General features: G+C 36.8%; 2 protein-coding genes across 3 annotated transcripts in view; both read right to left on the bottom strand.

Annotated features, from left to right (window-relative positions):
• Positions 1-21,284, bottom strand: part of Bre1 (E3 ubiquitin-protein ligase Bre1) — a 193,614-nt gene that overhangs the window by 160,468 nt on the left and 11,862 nt on the right. The window lies entirely within an intron of this gene.
• The window catches only part of LOC136825624 (platelet glycoprotein V-like), a 104,779-nt gene that overhangs the window by 79,883 nt on the left and 3,612 nt on the right, over positions 1-21,284 (bottom strand). The window lies entirely within an intron of this gene.

Below are 21,284 nucleotides of genomic sequence, written 5' to 3'. Positions count from 1 at the left end.
ATCTGAAACACCAAGCAATAACTCGGTTTTCTCTGTGAGATGGTCTTTTTCTTGTGCATGAAATATTCAAGCAGACCAATAGGCGTAAAACTATGATGGATGAAAGGGGGTGAGACTGGATGAAAGGGGGTGAGACAGGGCGAAAAACAAAATGTCAAAAATTACAGATATTAGTGTCTAATATATAGTTTTCGAGGTCGCTGAAATGAATATTGACACTCCCGATACCCTTTAAGTCTAGTTCAGCCCCGACAGGAATGTGGGGGGGCGGTGAGAAGGGGTGAAATATGAAATGTTAAAAATATTGGGCACTGTAATTGAAGCGACTATCTTAACAGGAAAGGGAGGAGTGAGAGAGAGAGAGAGAGAGAGAGAGAGAGAGAGAGAGAGGTGGTGTTAGGGAGAGAGAGAGGGAAAAGAGTGAGGGAGGGTTGGAGAGAGAGAGAGTAGAGGGGTGTTGGGGAGAAGAGAGAGAGAGAGAGAGAGAGTTTATCAGCTGTCATTCAGGGTTTTCCTGGGCAGCACAGGGTTAGTCAGCTAGTTTATATATATATATATATATATATATATATATATATATATATATATATATATATATATATATATATATATATATATATATAGACAGATAGATAGATAAATTTGAGACTCACATCAGGATCGAATCCAGGTCTCTCAAATGACGGGCAAGGGCGCCACCAACTAACCCACACAAGTCATACATTTATACACACGCACACACACACATATATATATGTATATATAAACTATATATAAATATATACTTGAATAATAAAGATTTTTTAGAAGAAATAATCTTCAACTGTTGTCAGCGATGCTGAAAAAGCAAAATTGCTGAAATCCTGGATCAAGGGACTTAAAACTCTTTCAACATGCTTGACTCAGAGGGAAAGAAACCATACATGAAAATAGTCAGTGATGAACAGTTTCACACATACACACACACATGTATAATATATATATATACATATATATATATATATATATATATATATATATATATATATATATATATATATATATATATATATATATATATATATAGTACAGTACGCTATAAAATGTCTAATAATTTAAGCATTTCTCTTCAACTATTCAAGAGGGGGTCACAAACATTTGGTTACAATCTGGGAGCACCGAGATTCAATAAACAACTTGCAAACATTTGGTCTAGAATTAATGTAGAGTAATGGCCGAATTTAGTATAATAATTGAAAAAAAAAAATTATTTTAGAAAGAGAACGTCCATAACCTCACCAATCAAACGGCAATATATCTGAACAATATACTTTTGACGTCCACTTTGCGGCGATGCCGTGCATACCAATGCGAAACTGAGATGCCTCCCGAATAACAATGGGATGTCGACCACTCTGGGAGGTCTCTGAGATTTTACAGATCGGTTAAGTCTTCAATATCCATCAATTGCCATCGGTAAACAGTACACCTCAAGTGCATCTCATCGTCCCTTGCTATGTGCTTAATACTTGTGGCTAATGTTAATAAGACGTTATACAAAATGTATAATGGTCAGACATTCAACACCTGTTCCCCCACTTTCCTTAATTTTGGATTCGATTTCCACCGAAAACCCCTCCTAGTCTGCTGAAAGTGTAGAGAGATTCTGTACTAACATCATCTTATCTATCTTCTTATGAATTTTGACTTAGTTTTCAATTTTGTTTTAGTATTTTAATTTGGTAAATCTTGATCAGCAGAGTTAATGCCTTGCCAATATACCAATCAATTTGCCTGTGGAAAAACAATCATATCCCTAGCTGTCTAAACTTTATCTCGCTTCATTGCCTCAAAGGAACGAAAATAACCTGAACGCTTTTAAAATTATTCTAAAATGCGAAGAAGTAAGAAAAAGGTTGAAGAAAAGTATCATCTAGAGGAAAAATAGTCGAATGCCATTGGCGATGAAATGAATTATTCATCGTCACCCTTTCTACTCTTTCATGCCTTGCATATTGCAATGTTTACACGGCAAACATTCGGACGCTAAACGCCGCGAGAGTGGTTGGCAAAATGACAAACGAAATCGAATTTTACGATGTCCATTCAAATACTATGCCCGAGGTCGCTTGGGATACTTAAGTATGACAATCTGAGAGGTGGAGACTCGAGCTATGGCCCTGGAGTATTTTCGACGAGTCATTCCTTGTCGGATTAATATCGAAATACGTTTATGCCAAAAACTGGTGTTAACATTGTTATTTGAGAGGAGAATGTATTCACACGAAAATCTTTTATAAGAATGTGTACGGCAAGCCAGTATCATTCACCAACCACCATCACCTGAATATCTGGCTGATGTCATCTCCATAATATGGACAGAAAGATCGAGTAGGCTAAAGCATATTTCTGTTACCTAAGAAATATTCTTGCTTTATCTAGTTGCCCAGCGGAATGTCCTTTGCTCCCAAAATAAAGATAAATAGAGATATATGAGTGCGCATTCGAGATATACATTAAGATATACGTGCACCTTCGATTAGTTATACCACAAACACGAATTTATCTCCTTATACATATCCACCCATGCGCAGAATGGGGTTTAGTGACTAAGTATACGGAAACGATAGGAATTCAGGATGTTGTAGCAACAAAGACACTCACTGTAAACCAATAAACAATACTGATATGCAAAAATAACACCAACTTGTTGCCCGGGGAATATACTCGTAATTCAAGCAGTGTAACGAGAATCACAAGAAAAATGCCTAACGCCAAGCCTTCAAGCAAAAATAAAACGAAAGATTGACAGACAGATTGACAAAAAGGAGTAAATAAATTTAGTGACAACATTGGTCATCGATGGTAAAATCAATTTCATGAAAATATAAAGCAAGAGTTCCATAACTCCTTGATAATCCATTCTTTAACAATACTCGCAAGACTACAAAATGTTCATACTCAAAACAAAAGTATCTAATCGCATGAAAAATAGCATATACTAAAAACACAGGGTCTTTAACAATGGACTAAATATTACAACACTGGTAATTACTACAATAAACGACGTCCAGCTCTTCATGGAAAGCATAATTTCCTCCTATTTACAGAACCATAAAATAATAAACACCAAAACAAAAACTGCAAGAATACAAGTATAACTACATTTCCCCTGAGTGACAATCACTCATGAACAATAATCTCCTTTCAGTAATTGTTAAAATTTCCATTTTCAGCCGCAAAAATCAAGAACTGACTGACGTCAGTCTATTCAGTAAACTCTGTGCATTATTCTCGAGATAGTTTCACTGGGTGTGGTAATTTCTAAGAAATTCTGATGTGGATTTACCTCAAAAAGGCCCATTCTTGGGGAAAATCTTCCATTCCGCGATGGCTGCATTGTGCCCTTGGCTGTGAGACATTTGTTGGTCGAATGTCCCAGTCTTGGGAATTTGAGATATACGTTCCTGTCCTGGGGACGTGACAGAGAAGGACATTTTATCCTAGCTGGAATCCTTAGTGAGGATTGTAATGTGGAGCAGCTATATATCTTTGTGAAGGAGGCGGGCCTCCTCAACAAATTTTAAACCAAATACTCACTGAGTATATATATATATATATATATATATATATATATATATATATATATATATATATATATATATATATATATATATATATATATATATATATATATATATATATATATATATATATATATATATATATATATATATATGAATTTACAGATATGATTAAATCATTTATGTTTAGATACTTCCAATTTGGAACCCTTTCTAAATTGATTTATCCCTTTAATTTCCTATTTAATTTTATTACGGCGTCAATAACCTAGGTTTTGTGACGCCAGTTTTAGCATTCATGAATCAATCTATCAATCAATCCCAAAAAGAGGCAATGGTTATGACGATGATGGTCCCAAGAGTAGTTTCCCTTAGATAGTTTGGGGATCTCCTCATTTTCCAATTGTAGCTTTCTCAGTTAACACAAGGGTTTCTGCGCTATTAATTTAAATAGGTAAAAACATTGTCTAAAACCAGGGACGGAGAGATTTAAAATCCTTTCAAAACTATAAACTTTGGAGTGTAATCTGTCCATAGCCATAATTAGAAATTAGAGAACGAGAGGGCCGAGGGAAATTTTGGATGAGAGCTGCCAAGTCAACTCTAATCCACAGATTAGGAAAGAATTCAGACAGGCATAAAAATAGTATCCTTGTATTACGGGAAAAAGTCTTACAGTTTAATAGCAACAAAATTCCAGAAAGCAGTATTTATACCAGATGAGAAAACTCTACGGCTTTTATTTGAAACATTTGAACTCTTAGTTGCATACAGGTTAATTAGATAAGAAACTGAGGGAGCAGATATTGCCAGATCCTTATTCTGAATGACCCAAACTCTTGTTTACGAGTGTCCGGATTTCAATGATATGTTGTGACTCATCTTGCTGATGTTAATATACCGCATACTCTTCACTACTGTGCTTCTACTACTCATCTGGTTCGCTTATAATTCAATAATCAATAATCTGGGTACAAAACTCTCCACATTCCAGCTTCTTTCCATTCTTACCACACGCATTACTTCCCTCTCGTATATCTGCCATTTTTCTTAAACAGCTCCCTTTCACCTTGTATCTTCCCTAAAACTGAAACCTAATCTCCCACATCCCTCACGTGATCGGGTTTTCAACATCTAAGTCATTTACTCCGATTCTACATGCTCAGTTCACATTTAACAAACGCCTCTCCATATTCTCTGTCAGTATTATACTAAACCTACACAAGTCCCCAGATATGCCAGAGGGAAGTCCTTGACTATTCTCAACTGTGCCTACGAGTTTTGCTTGTGATAAAATCTGATCTATTCCCACTCTTTCAAAATTGAGTCAATTCTCCTGGCCATTCCAATGTAGGGATATAGACAAATATAAGAAAAGGAAGCTATTTTGTTTACAAACCATCCCTCCGCTAGCAATCACAGCTACCTGGAAATCAGTAGTGTAACTATTTTTTATGGCCCGGGTGAAACGCATCGAAATCAACTGCTTTTTGCGGGTGAAACGCATCGAAATCAACTGCTTTTTGCGGAAGTAAAGTTTTTGTTTCTGATTCTCCTTTTTTCGCAGTTTAAAATCCACAATGGTATTCCGCTGAATGCTATCTTCAGCCTTCAATGTGACTGGCCAATAATATGGTATTAGATGAGACGCGGGTACTGAGAGGGTATTGAACAGGTACTGGGATACATGGAAACAGCATTCTTGGGTTTACATCAAACGCGGGACGCTGTATTTGCAAAGGCATAACCCACTCAGTTTTTTGTACACTTCGCTGAATTGCTTTTAGATTTAAGCACATCTCCCATTTTATTGCACTCATCTCCTGTTGTAAGAATGATCTTAATTTAATCTGTATATTTCTTGTGTCCGTATATTCCGTTCTAACAACATTCCAGAAAACACGGTGACTGAAAATACCTAATGTATTACCACTGGCATTTGTTCACGTACATATAAATTGCATTAGTGAGCAACGATGGTTAAAGATTCCCTCGCCGCTATTCGTGAACCGCGAATTTCACGTGGATACCATTTTATAATGATTTAATTTCAAAAGAATTTTTTATTTATTGTACAGCTTTTTTGCTAAGAAAATAATGAGTGAAAAAAAAAATGCGAGACTTTCTGTACCCCGTATCCCGTTCAGGACTCGTGAGGTGTCTTTTGAAAAGTGATATGTGATTTACGTCCGCCAGGCTAAATGTGGCTCGTTACTGCATGCTGCTTTTTTGTTTCTACATTGCCAGCTCTTGCAAACGCTCAAATCATTGACACACAACTAAATTATCTCAGAGAGAGCTCGTCTCCATATGAATCTTTTCACCTGAGAATATTCATATACATTTTATATACTATATAATAAATATATATTATAAATATATTTATGTATATATATATATTTATATATATATACACATATATATAGACACATAGATAGATAGATATGAAATTACATTTACACCTTCGTAATTATTAGCGCAAGACAAAAGAGGTAGCCACCTGAGCGAGGGAGGGCACAGCAGTATTTAGAGCTCACAGTGCTTCAGGTGAAGCGCATACCATATTTTACTTCCCATGCGTTTTAATTCTGCGTTGCGAAAACACCAAATACTGATGCAATCAAGTGCTGCATCTAACAGTGGGCGTCGATCGAAAGCTGCAACGTGGGACGTGGGTGTTGGCTTCGGTAACTTCTCTTGAGCGCTCCGATAGCGGGACATTTTTATTTTTTTTCTTCTATTTTTCATCGGATGAAAAAACAAGTCCGGTTATTATCGCGAAAAGGTCATAGTTGTTTTAGTAGGTGGGTGGGTCTTCAATAAGGTCCAAGTTTCCTTAAAGAGTAGAGGGCTGTTATTTGGTACAATGCGCAACTGACTTTAAAATGGAAGTGCGCCATGCAGCGTATATTATTCTTGATATACTGCCATTTCGTATAAGTCGCAAGGATCCAAATAGTATATTCCGAATTGAGTGCCTGCAAAATGAGATTATTATCGCTATAATATTTATTGTTATTATTCTGTTTGTTTATTTATTTATGTACTTTTATTTTGTTTTTGGACGACATTAACTCTTTGAAAGTGAAATGGTTGTTCAGTTTATAAGTAACTATCTAGTTATCTTTTCTGAAATAATACAGTATATGCTTCCAGAAAGAGGGAGTAGAGTGGTGCGGATCATTTTTCAAGAAGTTCTTAAAAAGGTGAAACAATGCCAGAGCGTGAGAGATAAACAAACACGCTGTGGGGAATATCTCAGAGAAACCAAAACAGACCACTGAACAATACGAATTACATCGAGACAACGCGCAGGCGCATAAGCACTTCTTTCTCTCACAACGTTCAACAGGAACTAACCAGCAAAGCTCATTATTCACAGAGAGAGAGAGAGAGAGAGAGAGAGAGAGAGAGAGAGAGAGAACCGAGTCTCCAAGAAACTTCATGACGTGATTTCACATTTGAATTATTCTGTAGCGACTGATGCACTCACGGGATATAAGGAAACAAGGAATATTTGAAAACACGGAATACGATCTCCAAATTCACACGACACACATAACGCTAACAGTTATACAAAAAGTATATCTGTCAAGTTCAGAAACCCAGTGGGTTTTAATGCAAAACAAATTTACAGGCACTCCTAAGCACAAGCTCAGTTCAGGAGTGCTGCGCTTACCAAATATGTGAACTTCGTAACATGTAAACGTATAGTATATATATATATATATATATATATATATATATATATATATATATATATATATATATATATATATATATATCTATATATATATAAATTTTTATATATAGATATTTTTATGGAAAATATATATATATATATATATATATATATATATATATATATATATATATATATATATATATATATATATATATATATATATATATATATATATATATATATATATGAAATACATTACACACAAACATAATATATATATATATATATATATATATATATATATATATATATATATATATATATATATATATACATATATTGTGTGTGTAATGTGTTTCATTTCCCATATATATATATATATATATATATATATATATATATATATATATATATATATATATATATATAGTGTGTATGTATACATAGTATTGTGCTAGGCTTCAATGAGACGGGATGGTTTAGATTCCAGATTCCTTAATTTACAAAGTACAATTTACCACTTACGTTTACATGCACACAGGCACGAGTGTATGAGAGCCACGGTCATACAAATATGTATAAAATGCTGATGTGAGGTGAAAGCCCTATAATGTTCCTATCCTATAATTTATCCCCAACATCTCTCAGTGTGGAGAAACAAAATTTAACAAAAGAACATCACGTATTTTAGGTCCTCCAGCCCATAATTTAACTTACGACGAGAGAAAAAAAAATGTGTTTTCTTATTTCTTCTTTTCGAGCTTAGATCTCTTATCCTTTGATTCTTATCCCTTAAAACCAGGCTTTCTTCATGATAAAGAACCCCCCGGATGGACAAATCGTTACGTAATTGATATATTTGTTATAACAGCGGACTGGTGTATCATCATTATCTGGCTTCAGTGATAAGGCAAGTCTCACCCATAAGTCTTGGCCGTGTTCAGACAGTGATCATCCATGTCTGAACTAATTATTTCCCCTTTTTCTTCCCCTCCTTTTTTTTTTGTATTTTTTCCATCTACTTTTTCTTTCACTTTACCTTGTTGAAGCTAGGCACGGAAATAAAATGACATGCTGCTTCAATAAATAAACGAATGAGTGGGGAATATAAACAGTGAAATTTTTATATAAAGATATGTACGTATACATACATATTTTATACACACAAACACACACACACACACATATATATAATATATATATATATATATATATATATATATATATATATATATATATATATATATATATATATATATTTGCATGTAAGATATCAGAACTCTAATCGCAAATACTTCTAACCCTCAGATCTACAGAGAAATTAATATATGAACTATTTACTGAAGATGAAGTTCTGACGGAATTTCTTTACTAGAAACAGCAAACCAGTGGAAAAATTATGCGGCTGGAAAAGGAAACTCTTTCGAATACGGCAAAACTGCTAAAAATTGGCGAAGCATCACTTTTTTAGTTAAAAATTAAATAGATTCTGTCATGTGGGTCAAAATGAGTTATTTGGTTAGCGAAAAGATTTTAATTTTGACATCTTTTGGGGGGTAGATGAGAAATATAACCATTTTTACAGTTGAAGGTTAAAACGCGTTAATATGTATAAAGGCTTTCCGTGAATGAAAATAATAAAAGATGGCGGATCGGGTCTGCCGGATCCAGCTGTGAGGAACGTTCTGGTTTCAGATGTATATCAGATATTTTTATGTAAAGAACTGAATTAAATCATCTAGCACTATCTGGCGACGCAATTGCCATCGTCATTGATGGCGGGATCTTTAAATCATCATATGAAAACCCCAGAGGATGTAAAGTAAAATTCTAAAACATAATGAAAAAGTTAAAGATAATAACGCACTAGCTGACCAAACCAGCGCTGCCCAGAAAAACTCTGAATGACAGCCAATAAACTCTCTCTCTCTCTCTCTCTCTCTCTTCCTCTCCCTCTCTCTCTCTTTCACACTCTCTCCCTTTCCTTAGTTGCTTCAGTTACATTGCCCATCATTTTTGACATTTTATTTTTCACCCTTTCTCACCGCACCTTTCTATCAGGGCTAAACTTGGACTGAAGGGGCGTCAGGAGAATCAGTATTCATCTCGGCAACCTCAAAAACTATGGATTAGACACTAGTATCTATCGTTTTCTGTTATTTTTACATGTCACCACCTTCCCACCCCTTCTCATCCCACCTTCCTATGAGGACTGAACTTGGGCTTGAAGGGCATCTTAGTAGCTCCATCGTTCAGTCACTGACCACGAACAGTTACTGATTTTAGTTTTAAAATCATCAGTAGATAGGAAGAAACATCTTGGAAGTAGCTCGACTTCTTCAAGTTCTGTTATTTTTCCCCCCCCTCTTCACCCACAAGTGTACCCTTATTCTCAGGCATTCGGCAAAACTACTGTATATTTAATCTTTTGCTTTTAAGATCATGAATAATCCATCGTAAAATCTTCGATCTATTAGAGTAATCGGATTTAAACCTACCAGAGTCTGTAGTACACTTTCCGAGGCACTTCAGAATCACAGAAAATTGCAAAGCCATTCACAAAATAAATTTGCTATTTTCTTAAAAGCGCTTTCATCGATGCTGTAAGAATTCAAATGGAAACAAAGTGCACTTCTTCAAATTAAAATTGCTACCAAGCTCTCCATACCGAACCCCAGCACTGGAATTGGAGCCATCTATAAAGATAAAACTGGAGTTCATATGCTCAATGCAGTGTTGCATAAAAACAGAATGAATCTCGTCTTAATAACTATTAAGTGCTCACGAAAGGAAACTTCAAAACCTAGGCTTTGAAATGCCTTACTAAGGGGGCGTAAGAAAAGGACAGCCTTATTGAATATGGGAAGAATTTGCATACAAAGAAGGTTGATTATCTGCAAACGAATCCAGTGTGACGCCCTCTTGTCATTACTTTACTTCATGATTTCAACTGTTGTAATATCAGATCCACGATGACCAGCCATTCGCTCGGTATTCTTTGTTCTTCAGCGTTATCGAAAAATGGGTTATTTTCTCTCTTTCCTCCTTATCTGACTTTCTATCTTTCTCTCGATCGTCCGTCGAATAAAAGAGAAAATAGGAGGTGGTCACTTCCATGCCTCCGTAATCCTATTATCACACAACCTGCTCGCCGGGAAATTCCTTTTCTTCACCCAGTGCGCCTAAAAAGAAAGAATTAAAAAAGTTTACCTGGGCCCCGATAAATACGAGAGAAGGCTGCTCCGAGGGAGAAACAGGCAGACCAAGGCTGATTCGATTCTTAACCCCAACTATTAAGGCAATTTGCGGTTCATTTATTCCACCTGATTACATGGATTGTCATCGGACATTAGAACAGAGACACAAAGGATCTCGGCAACGGGTTACGTGGTCACGAAGCTCAGGTATAACGCTCGGTCCTCATTGGCCGCTGAAGCTTATTTAGCCAATCAGGATCTCTTATCGATTCGATGGCCTTAGTGGTCCTAGATTTAGGATTTACATTTTCAGAATAACGCAGGCACGTGAAAAAGTCAAGGGAGACTTAAAAGTGTAATTCAATACGGGAGCAATGGTCCGGCCGGAGTTTAATTCTAACCTTTCTTGGTGATAATATCAAAGCTGATATTCAATCTGCTTGTCTGAGAGAGAGAGAGAGAGAGAGAGAGAGAGAGAGAAGAGAGAGAGAGAGAACTTAAATAAAACGTGGAGAACTCGAATGAAAAATTTCAACCACCTAGCAGGTCGTAACATCAGAGCAGTCATTGGATGACTTCATTAAAAACAGATAAGACTTTGAGGAATCTCAGGAGACTTTTAAAGGAATATGTGGAGGAACACTTTATCCCATATCTTCCAGGTTTTGATCAACACTATCACTGGCTGGCTCTTTTATGTTTAGCAGTGCTTGGTTTATTTTTAATTAAACTTTTAGAACTCCAATGTATCATCTAGTATTTTTTTTTTATTCCTTTGCTGGAGTTTCAAGGTATTATTCAGCTTTTCACCTGAATCATGGTATTATTTTTCGATAAACTTACAGGTATACGTCCAAACTGCTATTACCATGTTACTAAAGAACGCTATTCAATTTCTTTTGTAAAAATTTCAGATCAAATGCAAAACACAACTGCGTCATATCTTTTTTTTTTTATTGCAGGTCTATAATATATGACTGAGAGTAAATACTAAATAATTTCAATCTTCATATTATTTTAAAACTTACAAAAGCAGGTTGACACTGATTAACATAAAATATAAAATATCATACATATATATATATATATATATATATATATATATATATATATATATATATATATATATATATATATATATATTTAAACATGTGTCTATATAGAAATATGTATGTATGTATGTGTATGCATGTATGTATGTATGCATAAACGATCATACAAACTACAAACTTATACTCTATATTTGTAGATTGCTTACATGTGAATGAGAAACAACGCATCGCACACTGCTTCCCACAAAAAAAAAATAACAATTATATATAATTTTGTTGGCGTTGAAAACGTCTCCAAGCTAAATGTCTCGTGTTCCATACTATGTATCTGTTAGCTGTCATTTCATTTCCTGATCTTCTACCTTGAGGTACACATTAATATTACTGGTAATATCAGTCTTGAGAGAGATTCTTTTCATTTCATCTATAATTACGCCGGTACGGCCTCTGTGAAGCTTGGAATTAGTTTTCTCGTGGAAGGGGCGTTCTCAGCCTCCAACGATTACTCTATGCGGAAAGGAGGACTGACCTTAACTGCTTGGAGCAAACACTGCCTTATGCAGAAGGCTTTTGCCATTTTCGGTTTTGCTGTCAGCAGTGTTACCAATGTAGCAAATCTCCTTATACTGCTTAGCAAACTCTTAGACTTTTCAAACCGAATCACACACATATTTGTTGAGTGAGTGGCCGTACTCATAAAAAGTGATACAAACATACACACACATATATATATAGTGTGTGCGTGTTTGCGTATACACAGTACTTACACACTACATTAAACTACACGCCTCATCGCGTTAAAGTAGGTAGCTCCTGAGGGAGTTATCCTCCAGGTTTTCTGCGCGTATCTTTAGATGAGTTGCTAACCCCAAAACCATCTCCACTGTGACATCCACCCTCCACAGTCGCCAACTTTGTTTAATATCGAATTAAGACCCTAGCGGCCGATGCTTCATCCCAGGAAGGTTAAGCATAAAACTCAGATTTGGCGATGCAGTTCATTTCCTAATAAACTGATAGCTTTTGAAATTCGTAGTCTCAGTTAGTTATTGCACCCATGGGTTGCACGCAGGGATGAATGAACTACCGAAAAAACTGTTTCTATGAAAGCAAACTGCCTGATCGGGACTGAAAACTACGAGACTGGCGTTAGTCGATAAGTGACGGGACGTGATGTGTGTGGCCACATATATTTTTGAGAGAAGAACTTCTTCATCACGTGCTACTAAACAAATATTTGCACTGCCACTGAGATTCAGGCAACGAGGATATATTTCCTTTTGAAGCACCCTATCACCCTACCTGGGAGCCCTACGAGAGCTACGCAGACACCTAAAAACAATGTTTTACGTAATAACACCTCTTCCTTGCTATTCACAGTAGACGAGTACATAGTGATATATACAGAACAGAGCAATAACAACCTATAAGGCCCAAATCCTTATAAAATTAAACAAACATGGCCTCTTCGGCCATTGGTCATGTCCATGAAGGATAATGATCTGGGTTTAATCCGTCTCAACAATAATCACTGGTTGTACCCATCCTATCGAGTTCCCCTACCGTATCTTCACCAGCCAAGAATAAACGCTCTCTTAGGCAAAATCTCGGTGGCGGGGGGGTTGGGCGGGATATTATTTCGGGGTACCAGGGCGGCGTAAACTGGGACATCTGATGAGAGAGAGGTGGAGATTAAGGGGAGTGCGGTGGGAGGGGGCGGACTCTGGAATGCAAACAGCCTCGCGGGTCTCTAGGGTTAGGAGATAGTGGCTCCTAGGCATGTAATTGACACATGAACTCATATAAGTTACGACGCACTAAAACTGTTTCGCAATCGATGCAAGGACGCGTACTGAGCTTTGCAGATGAAGAAGGGGGTGAAAACCATTCAGTAATCTGCGGAGTTAATAGTTGTTTATCCGGGGCTTCAATTAGCCGTTACATTTCTCTCAAATCTAGCTTACGGGTACATACACACACACATATACGTACATACATCTGACTTTCCATTTTCTATTGTTGGTATAAACCTGAAAAGATTCTTTTAATCCAAAATGAAATTCCAAGTATCAACATGCCTGATAAAAGAAAATGTAAGGTTAAAGCCCACAGACAACCTTGCAAAATTGTACAAAATGTAACGCTAGGCTATTTTTTTCATCACAACCGGGGCATCCTTAAATATAACACCGACGAGAAGAGTCATATTTCAAAAGAAAAAAAGATAGATCAAACGGTATCCGGAAAACACATTACCCGTACGCAATCCTTGTTAAAGATTGCGGTCATCTTTCGATGGCCTGAGGTGAGGTTCCTTGTCTTTTTTGTAGCAGACAGAGAGCCATTAAAGGCAGCGAGCAGCAGTGTTGCACAAGATGCGGCATGATACCAGCGTGGTTTACTGTTGCAAAAAGTTAAAAGTTTCTTCTACTTCTGCATAGAAACAGAGTAATTAGGAATCTTATCGCAAGATACATCGGACGAACTCGCACAGCACTCCATTAACTCTACTGGACTTGTGAGGAGAGGTTTCGGGTAGGAGTGTGGGACAGGAGGTCGGATCGGGTGAGGAGGACCCGAGGTGCAGGCAATTAGTACGTGTCGTTATGATGCTCATCATCGCTCCAGAACGAGGACTGCGGGAGGAGGGGGAGGGAGGTGGTGGGGAAAGGGAGGGGTGATACTCCGTGCTGAAAGCTGGCAAAACGCTCTGGGTTAAGTACAAATGAAGGATAAACTTCCTCTCTGATACCTTCATTATTCATATCTCACGGATGTAAGGTCATATGCAGAGATAGATTTCATATGGTTAATCTTAAACCACACTACCTGGCCCCTTTTTTCTCCTTACCAATAAAAAACGTCCATGAGAGATCAGTGACATTTGTGAAAGATTGGGGCTGACTGAATGTGAATGGGACTCGAAATATTTATTAGATAAATGCCAGTCAGATATGGAAGAATTTCATACTAACGTGGCAACATTTGCCTTCAAGACGGTCATCAGCCAAACTTTTTTACTTTTTCTTAATTATTTTTAAGGTCACAAGACCGATTTATCTGTGCAAGAAATAAAGCAGTACTGAGGAAAGAAGAATAAAGGGGTCTCTCCCCCAAAAAACAACATTACGATCTCTGAATTCATGTAAGACGAACTGAGACTCTCAACATAGCAAAGATTACCAGAACGAATGATGGAAGTGGGATACGGATGAGAGGGCTTGGTTATTTTCGTATGTGTAAGAGATTCAGGTCATAGCATTACAAGAAAAGAGGCATCGATGCATCAAGAACACCGGTTCTCATGAAAGGGAGGTTCGTTAATTCACCAACATCAGCAATCGAACTAGCCGCTTAAACCTTTCAGTCAACCACATCAAAGTTGAAATATTCAATAAATGCTACTTTCGTACAACGCCAAATAAAACAAGAAAATTGTCCTCGAGACAGTAGTGACATTGTTCATAAAATCCCTGTATCGACTGTGATCCATTTTATTTATTTACGACAGAAAAGTAAAAAAAATAAATGTTAGGTTAAATCAACATGAATATTCAGCTAGAAATGACTAAAAAAAAATAATGTTCTTTCTGTACACCTAAGTGAAAAATTACATAGGATTAACTGGCGCCATAGTAGTATGATTAGAGGATGTAAAAATACTGTGTCCAGAAATCTCATAGAATCTGCACTGACACAACCAACAAAGGAAATAATAATTTCAGCCAAGGTCTATAAACTCTTGACCTTATTCTGTACATGATGTTCGAAGGCGATTTGAAAGAGAAACTAAAGAATGTCAGCATTCCTGGCAAAACCTCACCTAAAGAATTAATCTAACTGTAATGACCTTTGTAAGCATTAAAATGGTTATAAACCCCTTTTAACCTTATGTATTTGTTTGAAAACCGAGCCTTCTTTGTAATGGCAAAAGATCATGCACTCTGGTGTTTCACTTTCCGCCTGGCAACATACTCTGTTTTATATTACATTGATATTCCCGTGACAGAAGCTATACCAACATATCTCATGCGTCTTTCTCTGCTTAACTGCGAATAGCTCCGGAACAAGTTAGCCTTCAGGACTCCAGAAAGTTTTTAAGAATGAGGCTGCTAGCCCCATACTCTGAAGAGAAAGAGAGAGAGAGAGAGAGAGAGAGAGAGAGAGAGAGAGAGAGAGAGAGAATGTCTGGTGACTGCACAGTAGAATAAAGAACATAACCCATCATAACCGTCGAACCCAGGACCCTCAGTGCAAGAAAGAGTCAGGACGTACCCAGTCACACACTAAAATTGCAGCATCACATCAGTGTTCTTAGATAATGAGATGACAATGATGCTGCATCTTTCTCAAGTGTCACTGGATGTCCTTCCTTTTAGGGATTAGTAACTGGAAGGGGACAGATGATTACAACTGGGCGTTACCGGCACAGAGCAGGTAAAAAGTACAGTAAATCTTTGGCCAGATTAATTTGAATTAGATGCGCTTCCTTCAAGTTTGTAAATTCCACACCACTTAATCAATTCGTGAGGCGGAATAATTCCTTTTTTACTGTCCCGATATTATCATAAATATAAAGAAATTTTTTAAAAACTAAATGAATTATCAGACTTTAAAAACCTAAATTAACTATCAACAAAAGTGTTTGAAACCTACTGGTGGTAACCACAGCATACAAACATGCATGCACACACACACACACACACACACACACACACATATATATATATATATATATATATATATATATATATATATATATATATATATATATATATATATAAATATAATGTATATTGTCACAAACGGGCCCTTTACAACTTGTGCTGTTGACAAACTGGACCATAATCCAAGTGCCACAACTACACAAACATCCTTCCACGGGACAGGCATATCTTTGTTTCAGCATCCGGGCACTGACGAAAAGGGTGAGGACACCCGCCTCCACCAAACTAAGTTCAACACCAGCAGCTGTCGAAGATGAAGACCTGCAAATTATTGAAGAGTTCGTGGTGCTAATGTGCGACAGAAGCGGTTCGTATAAAAATGTAAATGAGGCTAGACTTGATCTCTTTGCAAGGAAGCAAAGCACACAGGACATTAATCCACTACGCACCAGCATCGATAATACAGCGTCTATTCAATTGCGTTACCAGCTCATCTGAGGAACATGTCAGGAGTGGGCGTAGATGTGCTTAAGAATAAGCTCGACAAATATCTAAGCTGCATCCCGGACCATCCAAGATTGGAAGATGCAAAATATACCGGAAGATGCACTAGCAATTCTCTGGTATATAAGGTCTGTAAGGTAAGGTCTGGATGGTAGAGTAGAAAGAGAGCAGTCATTCAGTTACATGAAAAATAGACGTAAGGAAAACGCTTAGAAAAATGGAGCAGAAAAATCTGTTGAAAAAAATATTGCGTCTGAATCAGCATCAGATAATGAATTGAAGTCAAACGTTAATCTGTCATTAATCGGTTACTGTTATCTGGATGCTTTCGAGGCGAACAATTTCACAAGAACTATCGAGCATTATGAGCATAAGCGTCGTAACTGATACTAGTGGAAATGGAGTCTTTAGGATTACTGATCCTTTAGAGACATTATATTCAGGCTGTGTGCTCCAGATCTTTTGAGCAGAGAGAGAGAGAGAGAGAGAGAGAGAGAGAGTTTTGGTGTCTGTTGAATTATCTGACCAATCACGAAGGTACAGACAAGTGAATGGGGGGGGAAAGGAGTGCAATAAAAAAAAAAACACACACACATACACAAATCAAAGCAGTAATATCCATAGGTACTTGAGCTATTACGAACTGCCCCTACTGAATCTTTGAAAATCATAATAAAGTTAAAAATTGGATAAAAAGATCCAGATGTGAAAATCTGCCACGACAACAAGGAAAGATTTCGTACCTAAAAATATTAGTTAATTGAACTCTCACAAAAACTTCGACATATAAGGTAAAGATGGTGGAGGAGGAAGGAGGAATAAGCGGAGGAGGAGGAGGAGGAGGAGGGGAGGAGGAGGAGGAGGGGAGGAGGAGGAGGAGGGAGGGGAGGAGGGAGGAGGGAGGAGGAGGAGGCGTGGGCGTGGATTAATGGGGTGGAGCGGACAAGCAAGCGAAAGGTGGACCACAGCCCCACCGCCCCAAGTAAGGCTTTATGAAGTTTTGGAAGACGGCTGGGGGGAGTAGGCGTTACCTCTCTCTTGATTGTACACCTGTTGAGTTACCTGAAGGTGTTTACGTGTGCTGGTGAGCGCGTCTGTACATAGTACCTGAGCAGAGAGGTAGGTACGATGAGCTCAAAGTGTCCGAGATAACGTTGAAAGGTAGACAGCCACAATGCTACGGAAGTCTGACCCGACATGACGGATCTTCAAAGGTAATGCCTGGAGAGACACGTTTCCTCAACAAAAAAGTAATTTTTTTTTTTTTTTTTTTTTAGTTCGAAGAAAGGAGAAACCTTTATTCTTCCCGAGCAGAGTAAAAATTCCGTTTACCGAATAGTCGGATAAAAGCACACCGCAAATTGCACATGGAATATTTTGTTTAGATGCTCGATGGGCTGATATTCTTGGCAGCATTTATAACGGAAAAATTTCAAATTCTTGCCGTAAAAAAAAAAAAAAAAAAAAAAAAACTTTACTAGTACAGAAACGCTAACGCTTGAGGTTATTAAAAACAGGATGGTTAGAACAACGAGTTATGCTCATTTGACTGTCACTTTGTCATGATTTTGGACCTCAAAAACGCCCTTGAGAAAATTCCCATAAAGGGGAACTTCCGTGGACGTCCCGTGTAAATGCACTTTGTTGGACAACTGCGGGCACTTAAAACATTTACACGCAGAGAACACATGAAGTGCGATTAAAATCCCACTCATTTTGTGCAAATGTTAATCCAGGTGGAGTTTCTAATTGCAAACGCATGCGTGTAATTGCTTAATTATAGCTGCGCAAGGAAACATTACTCACTGTAACAAATTTCTGAGCCATTTCCGCACGAGCTAATAGCTTCAACGGAATGAGTTGTATTTTGTAATTATAAAAGCTCCAAGACAAGAAATAATCTAGATAAATCTACTTAGGAATAATTCATTAAGAATGATTAACTAGACAGTCGCTATATACTTCATGTTATGAAAGATTACACCCGAACAAGATAAATAATTAATCTATCAAGTCTGCCTGACAGTTTCCGATGATTCGAGTTTTAGCAAGGAGTGGAACTGCAAGACTAGCTTCTTCAGTGTTAAAGCCCAAGAATTCATACCAATTTTTTCTTTCTTAAGGTTTCAAATGTATTTGTAGCATAAACGAAAACGACTTTCCTATGACATATCGCACATAACTAATAACTGCTTCCGCCACTGGCGACCAACATGAAAGTCAAACAGATGAAGGGAGACAAACATTGTATTCACAACTGCGCCTTCATTCAATTAAATAAAAATTGTTATGATAGTACTTGCTTTAGAGGTAAATAGAGGTAAATTCTCGAGAACATTTAAAGTAATTAACCTTTTGAAGGACCCTGTTATCCTTCATTTATTTGGAGGCCGAGAGGGCACATAGGTAAGAGACCTTGGCGCACCCACGCCAGAAGGAAAAGCAAGGTACAAAAGGGGTTCAAAACGGTTAATTTTTAGGGCGAAGCACCACAAAGATAAGCAATCCCGGTGGCTCATAATTTTTCTAAAAGATAATAGATTTATTTTTTATGTAAAAAAAAGTTCATCTGAAGACAGCTAAAGGCATTAAAAATATCACTTACAAAGAGATGCATTCAAACATATCCATTACATCGCTAAATTTAAAAGCAGAAGCTACTTGCAGAATTAAGACTGAAAGTAACTCTAATGATGATCGGGTTACTTGATGATGGAAATACTGCTCTAGTAAAAAATAACATTCTCGTTGGAACGAAGGAGACCGCACAGAATATCCTGCGAGAGCATAACTTACCAGGATTTTGACGAGGAACATTACTAAGAGGTAAACTGAGGTTTTAAAGGACGCCAAGAAAAAGTAGGCAAAACACTGAATAGCAGAATGTTTCATAGACCTCTGTCTGAATTTCTCAAATGCTGAAGCCTTCCAGCAGATATTTAAATCGTCAAAATATAAATGTCTGATTCCTCAATTCTTGCTGAGGACAGAAAACGGTATATGGAATATAAAGCTATTGGAGCGGCTTCTGATGCTGTCCTAGAGTAAGACCGGTCAGAGAAATATACCTTAAATATAACAGCAATATCTCCAGTAGCGACAAACAAGGCACTCAGAAGCAGCTGATATCAGTTATGATAACAATTGGAAAAAGCTGACCTGAAAATGACCGAGTGTTGTATTATACGTCAATATGAATATTTCACAGCAGACTTACGAACAAAGACTGAAAAGAAAGAAAATACTATCTGATCAAGCTTATTCTGAAAAAAAAAAGAAGGAATGACTATTCCTTAACAAAACCTAGGTAACTGTGGAACAAGATTTGTTAACAACTATATGATAAATTGTGTTGATACCCACAAAGTTCCTCATATCAATTCATATTTCTTCGGCCACATCGATATTTTCGTAATCGAATTTCCGTTCCCAGCGCTCAAGATGTAGGCGGTAAGATAATTCAGAAATTAAACGAGGCATATTTTATTTTTAAACATAATGTCACCACCTGTGGCGCGGACCTATTTGATATTTGACCTCACTGCGTAAATACTTAGCGCCGGTGACACAATTTCCATCACGCCAAATTCAGTCTAACCCTAATGAAATAAGGTGCATTTTCAGGTTGAAAGATCAACCTTGAGCTCAAATACTCTATAGAAATCAACATATTCAAACATAGCCTACTGACAACCATTTATTTTGGCTATGGATGAGAAATAAATAACACACACACACATATATATATATATATATATATATTATATATATATATAAAATATATATATATATATATATATATATACATATATATATATATATATATATATAGATATATATATATATATATATATATATATATATATATTATATATATATATATATATAAGCAAAATGATATTTTGAATAAGGCCAGAAAATAAAACTGAACACACATGCTATTTTCTCCTCTTGGTTCATTCAATTTAATCGATGAACTGTTATATTTATATTGGTTGCATCAATACTCTGTGTATGTACATTCATATACATATGCATATTTAGAGGATTACTAGGAAACCCGTAAACACGAGATTAATCTTGATTATCGAAACATCTGCATACCTATGCATAAACAAGGCAATGTTCAATGGTGCTTATTTCCTAATAATTTAAGATAGTATGCTTTTGCAATCGTCGTCGTTCAGGCTGTTATAAAAAAATGAGGGTGGGTGCCAGAAGTCTTTTTAATTCTGGCCAGTGGTCGCTCAATATACAGGAAGATAAGGCTTACAGGAAGAAAAAAAGATGCCTCATCCATCACAGTATAACTGTTTCCACTGAAAGTGATGAATGGGCTAAAGAAATATGGCACAAGTCTAATCTCATCCATTCTTAACCTTTAGTAGCTGGGCTATAGATGAGTTTGCAACCCAAATACGAGTCGATATTTCATACAGAATAAAAAAATACGTCTTTAGTAAGCCTACATCTTATTTGCAAAGCTTATCTTAATACGAGACTTCGAGCAAATGTGCTAAATTTAACACCGCGCTGCAATGGAATTTATAACTAACATTACACTGTGATATCCGAAATGTCAGCCCCGTGTAAAACTATCTCATATTGAAAAATAT

Source organism: Macrobrachium rosenbergii, chromosome 39 (assembly GCF_040412425.1).
Source record: "Macrobrachium rosenbergii isolate ZJJX-2024 chromosome 39, ASM4041242v1, whole genome shotgun sequence".
In the NCBI taxonomy this organism is placed as follows: Eukaryota; Metazoa; Arthropoda; class Malacostraca; order Decapoda; family Palaemonidae; genus Macrobrachium; species Macrobrachium rosenbergii.
The sequence above is the reverse complement of the archived record's forward strand: the minus strand, read 5'-3'. Positions and strand labels throughout refer to the sequence as shown.